Below are 8,842 nucleotides of genomic sequence, written 5' to 3' on the forward strand. Positions count from 1 at the left end.
GCGATGCTGTGCAAGCCCGTTCCCGTGGCTGCATAGCCTGTTGGTGGCCATGTAGCAATGCTGGAGGTGTCTCAGTGGCTTTTGCCAGGGGGCAGGAGCCAGCCCTTGCCTGATCCTGCACCACAGGGGCAAAGAGGGTTAAGGGGGGCAAAAGCAGGTATCCAAGCCATCCAAGGTGCCCAGGTGGTGGATGGGGAATTTGTCTCTCTGCATTAATTAGCAGCTTTGCAGGTCAGTGGCAAGGCAAAAAGCAGGACTTGGGCCAAGCAGAGGTCTGTTAAAAGAGAGGAGAAGCACTGAAAATTGAGGTTTTTGTTTGTTACTAAGATTTATAATCTCAATTATTTACATCCAGCTCCAAGACTTTTCACCTCCAGAAATCCCTCCCAAAGTGAATTATTCCCTCATTCAGTGATTTTTAAAAAATTTGTCCCTGCACTCAAGGAAATCAAATGGGAGGGCTGTACAAGGAGAAGGCTGAGCCTCATATGTGCTTGTCACCAGTTGTCTGCAGTGAGACAAAAATGATTACGGGCTGTCATCATTCGGCCTGGGTATGGGCTGGCTGTCCTCCAGCCACAGATTTTTTGGCTAGTCTTAGAGTTTTTGAGAGCTGGAAGCATCTACACTCTTCTCACTAGGAACAAGCATGCCTGCTTTATAAATATTCCTTAGCTAGCATATTTGTGCCTTGCAATTTTATGGGCAAAATATGTATTTTTGTCATGCATGAGCTTATTTTTTAAAAGCTCCAGCTCTTGGATCCTTATCCCTAGTTCTCTTTCTCTATCCTTTTCTCCTACCCTTTTCTCCCCCTTTTTTCTCCTCCCTTTTCCCAGCCTCTTTCCCCTGCTCTGACTGCTGCTGGGGCTCTTGTATCTGGGATTGTTCCTGCCCCAGGTTGGGCTTGTTTTGTTTCTGGATACAGAAATATTGTTTGGACCACTTTACACCTCAATGCACCTTGCTCTGCCATGGGCAGGAAGGGAGGAGTAAAAGCCCCAAACAGTGCAGTCTGAGAAACAGGAATAATAATGGGTGTACAGAGGTGCTTCCCAAAGTTCCAGTTTGAACTTTGTGGGCAGACCTGGAAAAAACAGACTTCTCGTTTCTCCATATTTCAGGTCTAGGTAGGATGGAACCAAAGGAGAAGCAGCATGAGGATTTCATAACTTTCATGCTGCTGGGCAAAAGGTTCTCCCTGAAGTAGTTTGGTGTTCGAGGTGAATGGGAACCCATCAGTGATGACTTGTTGCATGTCAACAAGATGGGAATTTCTCAAGCAGCTTTGCTGACTTCCCAGAGAGGTGATGAAACCCCTGCAGGCATTTACTGCCACTCAATTTGAGCAGAAACAAGCACAGAATCAGTTAGGAAGAGGAGTTTAACTGAGCCAAAAAGAGGCCTTGACCTGCAAACAGCCCAACCCATATCATATTTTACGTTCAGTGAGCAGCATCTGGGAAGAGGGTGGGTTTGCAAACAAGTGTTTCATCACCCTGCTCATGAACATGGACATTGCAGATGTCCTTGTCTGAGCCTGAAAAGCTCTCTGTGGGAAATGGGTGCTTTGAGTTGTGAATCAGTCATTGCTGACTTAGTAAAAGAAACATTGCCCCCTTGGAAGAGCTGGTGAAGGGCCCAGTGCCCATGAAAGAGATGGCTGTCCCATGTGGAAACCAGCCCAGTTGGCATCTGCCTTTGGAATGGATAGAGAGCATTTTCCTCTTAACTTTTACATACAAGTTGGAGCAGTTTAGACATAGAAGCCTGAATCTTGGTACGAAGGTTTTCACTTAAGACAGTCCAGTTAAAACACTTGGCTTTGGTGTTCACTCTGGATGTGACAAAGGATGTGTTCATACCTGCAAAGGCCTCTGCTGAAGGTTTCTCTGCTTTGCATGCACTCATCCCACACCACTCCCAACTTTTGAACATGTGCTAAACTCAGGTCTGCCTTCATAAAAGAAAATTCATGTCTCAGTTACTCTGTGAATTAATTTGTTTTGGGGATATTCTTGAGAGATGCTCACTGGGGTCGGGTGTTGAGCTTTCCTGGCGCAGCCCTCTCCTGAGCTCATCCCCTCCATTGCCAAACCTGAATGAGAAGCACTTCCAGAAGAGCTTCCAGAGGCCCATCTCCTTGCAGCTGTCCTCTCCCAAGGCTTTCTCAATGTGTGCGGGTAGGTGAGGCTACCAAGGGTCTTTGCAGCTGACACCTCTGTTTTTGTAAAATGAGGTGTCTGAGGTCACATAGCATTTTCAAAAAGCCATTGTGCTTGGAATAGATAAATTCTGGAGAATCATTCCTTTCATGGCAACTGGTTTGTAGAGCAATTGCTGATCTTGGGCAGAAAAGTGCTTTGTGATTTATCAGTTTTTCTTGAGCTATATGGCCTTTATTTTTTTTTTTTTTAAACTAACACTCTGTTCTTGCTGCTGCTTTGTCTTGGCACAGAGAACCTGAAAGATCTTTTGAGAGCAAAGACATGTTTCAGCCATAATCATTTGAGCACACAGAGGTCTCAGCTTGTTCCCCAGACACGTTCTGGGTCATACCGTGCTCTTAACGAGGCTTTGAGGATGTGCATGTACATGAAGGATTGTGATCAGGTGTTGGGTCACTTCAGTAATACTATCCAGGGGCAAGCTGGGTGGAAATTCCAGAGGGATCACCTCCTGTAGACATTAAGTGCTGAAGGCCTGGGCACGGACCAGCACTGCTCAGAGGTGTTCACTTTCCAGGGGGCTGCCAACTCAGCCTGGGGTCATGGAGGAAGGGCTACACTGTGGAATCGTCCAAGGCTTCTGGTCCTGGGCAGAAGTGAGAAAAGCTCCTGAGAGGAGTGAGGTTTGTCCCCAGGACTGTGCTGGGAACCAAGTGATCCTAACCCTGGCTATGAACACAGACTCTCCATCACTGGAGACTGAAGCCCTTTTGTGCTACCATGGTCAGAAGGGACTTCATCCAGAGGAGTTTTCTGTTTTCTGCCCTCTCCTTGAAGCCTCTCTTCACCCCTTTTTGTGTTTTCATTTTGTGATGCCACCCTTCCTCCAGGCTGTAGCTTGCAGTGAGCTGCAAACTCTTCCAGAAGCCCACACCAAAGAGCGTCCCTTTGGAGTGGAATGGATCATTAAAATGCTTTGTTTCTCTTCAAGGCCAATGTTTATATCAAAAGCAGCCCTGTGTGAGTGCTTATGTGTGTCCGTAGGGAGTTGTTCTGTCCCTACAGGCACTTGTCCAAAGTAAGTATAAAAGTGAAGTGCCTGAAGAGAAGGGTGGGGATGTGATGTCCATAGTCCTGCAACGTGGCAAGATACCCTGGTCACTCTTATTAGCACACACCATCAGCAGGAGGCAGCGACTCCTTCAGCAAGATTGGTCTCCATTGGTCTCTTCTCACTAGGAGCAAGCATGCCTGCTTTATAAATATTCCCTAGTCTCCTTGCTCATGCAACTGGAGAGGTGAGTTTTGGTGGCCTCATCAGTACTTTCCTTTGTACTGTTTGGCAGATGGAGGAGGCTGAGAGCAGAAGGGCAGTCCACAACATGGGGTCCCTGATGCCAGCCCACAGATCCAGTCCCACCCCTGCTCCTCCCCTGCCTTCTCCAGCAGACTCCCCTTCAAGGCCAAGCTCTCCTGTCACTTGTCCCTCTTTTTGCAGCTGTTGTGGGTCTTTGAGCCCAATTTCAGCCCCCTGCACCACATGTCAGCTCCAAGACATCCCTCAGGAAGAACAAGAAGAGGCCACATCCCGAGGAACCCAGTGGTCAGAAACCTGTGTGTTGCCCCTTCACAGGACCTGCCATCACTCAGATAACTGACTGCATCCACCTAGGGAACGTCAACAGTAGGCAGGGGCTGTGCATGAACTGCACTGACAACTTCATCACTGACAGCTTCACAGACATGAGCTGCAGTAGCAGCCCGAGTGTCGTCCCCTACCTCTGCCACAGAGAGGGTTCAGCTCACACCTCAAGGCTGACATCTGGGCTCTGCTCCATGGGGACTGTCATGGAATGGGGCAGCCCTCTTTCTGGGACACTGCTGAGTGCAACAAAGTCTGGATGGAAAAAGAGAATTGTTTTCTCATCCACTGCTGGGATGGCTTCTCCCAGGGTTCTGTATACATCATTGTGTAGCTGATAGTGAAACACAGCATGAAGCAGCTGTCAGCTTATGAGTTTGTGACGTATCTGCTGAACACGAGGAGTGTCATTAAGACCTCCTGGTGGGTTTGGAGCCTGAGGGCATCAACTTCATGTGCCTGAAGCACTCCCTGTCAAGGAAGATAACACAGAGCTAAATTGTGGTTTGCTTTGGTGAGATGTGATTTTGGGAAAGCACAGGGCAGTCAAATACAGGTTTCCCCAGTGGTCTTGCCTGAGCTTTTACCATGATCACAGCTGCTGCTGAGTAGCATGCTTGTGTTTTGCTCACAGTGCCATATTGCTTGGAAATAAGGCATAGTATCATCTGGTGTCATATCACTCCATAGTGCCTGTCCACTTGAGAAGGAGGCAAGGTGTAAAGGTGTAAGGGAGTGTCATGAGGGACAGCTTGTGTGGATTCATCAGCCTCATCCTTCCAAGACGTGGTGATTCCCTGGAGGAGCCTGGCCCAAAAGAGCTGCACCTGAGTCTCTAAAACATTGTGCAGAACCTCCTGTGTGTGACAGGTCTTCCTTCTGTTTGACCTCACAGGATGGTGGAAAATGCTCTGGGAATGGTGGCCCACACCCAAGGTGCATTCCTCTAGCTCAGGTGGGGGGAAATGAGGGAAAGGAACAAGATGCTCTACAGGAAAGTACCCAAGTATGAACAGTGCATGCATTCCTGGCCCCTGCCTAATTACCTCACTAATACCTAATATTCAGAGCCAAACACCTCTTTGAAGGATGTGCCTTCCTTGAGCTTTTCTGCAAGAAGCTTGTTCTTTCATCACTCAAAAACTTAAATAATTCCTTTGGAAACTTTTGCCTTTCCTAATGCTAACCATGACTTCTAACTTTGACATGGATTTCTTTTTCCATTCTTCCTTCTCCTCACTGGGTTTCTTCCTCATGCTATTTAAGTCTGGTGTTTCTTTCTTTTTCTGGGAGAGCTGCCCTACAGTTTAGCCCCTGTGCAAGGCAGCTCCATGGAAAGCCTTCTGCAGACTTGGAGGCTCGACCTTCTTCTCATCCTATTACCACACCTCACCATCCACTTCTCCCCTATCCTACAAACACTTCTGTTGGCCAATATTTTGTTCATGGGACTTCTTTGAACTTCATTCTTCCTCTATATCAGGCCAGCACTTTCCTGCCACAAGGTGATAACCACACCCTTGAAATTCTGAGCAGATCTCTTTTGCTGTGCTGCATGCCTGGACTCTGGGAAGTCCAGAATGCCTTCATCTCACAGAGCTGAGGGAAACTCCCTGGCTGTGGGGAATTTTGAATGGAGAACTCCCTCAGTTTTGATTCCTCCACCAAGACCTGAGTGGCTCTCTGGAGGACTGATGGGCCAGCAGAGGCCAGAATGTGTAGCTGCAGCATTTCAAAGGGACATATCCCAAGTAGACCCAGCCTTGCCCACATTAGGGGTTTCTCCCTCCTCCATCTGCTACCATGGCAAACCCCTGCAAGACACCAGCCCCAAAACAAGGACTTGCTCATCCTTCAGCAGCATCTGCAGCACTGCTTGCATGGTGCTGAGGATGATGAAACAGGAAGCTTGGAGCAAGGGATTTTCCATGATCTATATAATGTCTGGGAGGCGCCTGGAAAATATCATCAGGGCCATGTCTGAATCTGCCTAAAAAACCCTGGCTGGAGGAGGAGGGAGCGCCTGGCCTGGGGGAGGAGAGCAGGAGCTGTTTGGGTCCCTGTCTCCATGGGATCCCCTACACACAATGCACTACATGTGCTGTGACCAGGGCTGGGGAATATTTTCAGCCACGTTTCCACCTGCTTCTCCTTCAGATCCATGGAGATATGGGTCTGGGTCATCCCACGGAGGGGATTACCCTTCTTGCTGTCAGCATGGCACTGCTCCCCCATACTCTGCTGCCTCTGCCCAGTCTTTGGCTGGATTAGAGGCTTGAGGCTGCCTGCATCAGATCCACAGCTTGTTTTTCAAAAAAAACTCTGAATTGTGTTGAAATATTTCACACAGGGAAGAGCTGCAAATATTTCCTGTGTGAAGAAAATAATTGAGGTTAAAAAAGCATGCTAGTGCTGGATGGCTCATTAAGGGATTGCTCTTGCATATGCTGTTGGCAGTGGATATTTGGGGTGCAAGCTCTTTCCTCTCTTCCTTCCTGAAGGGCAGAGTTACTCCCAGGCCCTTGAAGGCAAATTGAGTCATGCCCTTGTCCATGGATAAGCCACTCTGTGTATCCAAGGGGAAATTTTAATTAGAGGCCTTGCAGATGGATGGCTGCGTGCAGGGAGCCTGGGGTCCCCAGAGATTTGAAGCCATATCTATTGTGAGTGGTTGGTGGCAGGAGAAGGGAGAGGAAAGCTCCCTCCTTGGCACTTCTGAGGAAAAACACCTCCCCAGCTCCTCCGGATCCCCGGGTAGAAGATGTTCTCCTCCTCCCCTCCCCTCCTTCCCTGGGGGCTGCCCTCTCCTGTTCTCCTGCTGGCCTGGCCTGCCCCAGCCAAGGGAGGTGCACAGGGGACTCTTGCACATCATTGGTCTGAGAAGGTCTCCATGCCCTTAAAGAGAAGGTGGATTTTCTGCTGAGCCACCCGAGAAGCCCTTTTATACCTCCTTACTCAGCCAGCTGCCTGCGGCTTGTCTGTCCATCCTGTCCAGCCAGCACGACTCTGATTTTCTCCAGACTTGGGTGAGCCTTTTTGCATACCTCCTAATGACCCAGCTTGCTCTTTGGGAGCGATGGGGGAGCAGATTTACTTACCTGAGTATCAAGGAGATAAATACCAGGTGGGGGTGGCCTGCTGGGAGAAACAGGGGCGCTAATAACACTTTCTCCATCCTTTGCTTGTCGGAGCGGGTCTGTGCATTGGGAGAGTTCTCTCTGTCTCTTCCAGTGGGCTTTTTTCTTTTTGATTTCATGCTTTTCCCTGCCTTGGCTGGGGAGTGCAAGTGGCACTCAGCTTGAGTGGCGAGGGCAAGTGCCTAGCGTTGACCTCCCCAGGGCCACAGGATTCAGGATCCTTTCCTGCGGTGACTGGGCTATGCTCCCTACTTACACCCCTTCCTCCAGCTCCCTGCTTGGCCCTTGCAGCGCCTTCCTCCCCAAAAAACACCCTCGGACAAGCACCGACATCCAAATTTATGGCGTCCTCCGCGCAGAACAGGTGATCCAAAGCCGACATCGTGGGCAGCGAGCTGCAGCCTGGCGTTGTCCCCTCGGTTCCCCGGCATGGCTGGGGCCGGAGCGGCAGCGTGTGTGCGGGGCAGGGCTGTCGGTGCGGACAGCCCGCGTTCCTCGGGCGCGCCTGGCCCCAGCTGCGGCTCCGCACCTGCGGCGGCTTGTGCTGCGCATCATCGCCCCGGCCGGCGGAGTCACGGGGCTGGCACCGCACCGCACCGCACCGCCCAGAGCCTGCCGTCCCAGGAGACAGCTGCAGCTCCTTCTGCAGCTCCCTGGCCATTTTTAGAAGCACTTTCCCCCCCCCCCCGCCACCACCCCTCCTCTCCGAAGTAATGTGATGGGCCTGCACATTTTCCAGGATAAAGTTTCCTTGGCCCTGCAAGCTGTGCCTCCTGCCTCGGGCGTGAGCCCCCGTTAACACTTCCCCTCCTGACAGAGCCTCCCGGGCCTGCAGACAGCTGCCTTCTGGGGCCTTGTCTGCTCTGTCCTAAGGCTCTCCTAAGGACAGCCTTAGGAGGTGCAAGCAGTAGATATTGCTCTGATAAAAAAGTAAAATTCTATTTATGAGGAAGTCATTCACAGCAAAGCAAACTTCCTTAATATGTTGCATTGTATGTGTAAAAGTTATTCAAGGAATAACTGGGGAATTTTTTGAGAGTTAACTGGGAATCATCTGGGGAATTTTTTTTCTGTGCCTTTATCAACCCAACCACAACTTCCAGCCCTGCTCCACATCACCTGTGCTGAGGTTGGTGCAACAGGCTCCCCTGTCCCACAGAATAGGTGCATACATTGGCAGCAGCATTGTCTGAAGTCCTTCTTTGTCACCTGGGGTCATTGCCAGCCTTTTGCAGGCTTTGGGATAGTTCTTGTTTATGAAGTCAAGTAAGGTTGAATGGCAAAGTGAAGCAGTAAACTGAAAATAGTTTTTGTCTTTTCTTCCTTCATTGAATAAAATTATTTCCTGGGGGTCAGACAAGTAACATACGTGCAGGAATCACTGTCACAAATCTCTCTTTGTCTGGCTCAACCCCATTTGGTCTTTTCCATAAGTCCCTTGATGCTGAGGTTTGTGTTGCTATGAGGAGATGTTTGCCTCTTGTCTACAAACTGCAGGCTACTTCCCTATAAATTTGTGAAGTTGGGAAATAAGAACAGACTTGTTCCTCTTTTTATTTTCTAGAGGAGTCTTGCTTTTTTTTTTTAAACCCAAGAAAGTGACCACCAGCATGAATAGTTGTAAACTTTTTTTTCTTGGTTTCCATTTCAGGCTCATAACCATCTAAACCAAGATGTCTGAGTAAGTTCCCATTTTTCTGTCTCTAATATATTGTTGGCATTTAAAAACTTTTGTTCAACTGCCAACTTTTATGCTTGTTAAGATTCTTCTGCTTGTTTCCAGTCAGGATGCAAACTAACTGCCTTTTTTTTCCTCTTTCCCCTTTCTCTTCCTTGTCCATCTGCTTTTCCTGAACAGTGAAGAGGTAAGTGTGTTTTGCTGGGTTTTTTCCTTT

The 8,842-nt window shown here is 49.1% G+C and overlaps 1 long non-coding RNA gene across 1 annotated transcript; it reads left to right on the forward strand.

Moving 5' to 3' along the window:
* The first annotated feature begins 6,618 nt into the window (after window positions 1-6,618).
* LOC310911155 lies at window positions 6,619-8,633 on the forward strand. Its single transcript, XR_014590456.1, has 2 exons — window positions 6,619-6,836; window positions 8,599-8,633. It is a non-coding gene; the product is annotated as an uncharacterized lncRNA (long non-coding RNA).
* The last annotated feature ends 209 nt before the right edge of the window (window positions 8,634-8,842 follow it).

This window comes from Zosterops lateralis, assembly GCF_965231275.1.
Source record: "Zosterops lateralis genome assembly, chromosome: 6".
Lineage (NCBI taxonomy): Eukaryota > Metazoa > Chordata > Aves > Passeriformes > Zosteropidae > Zosterops > Zosterops lateralis.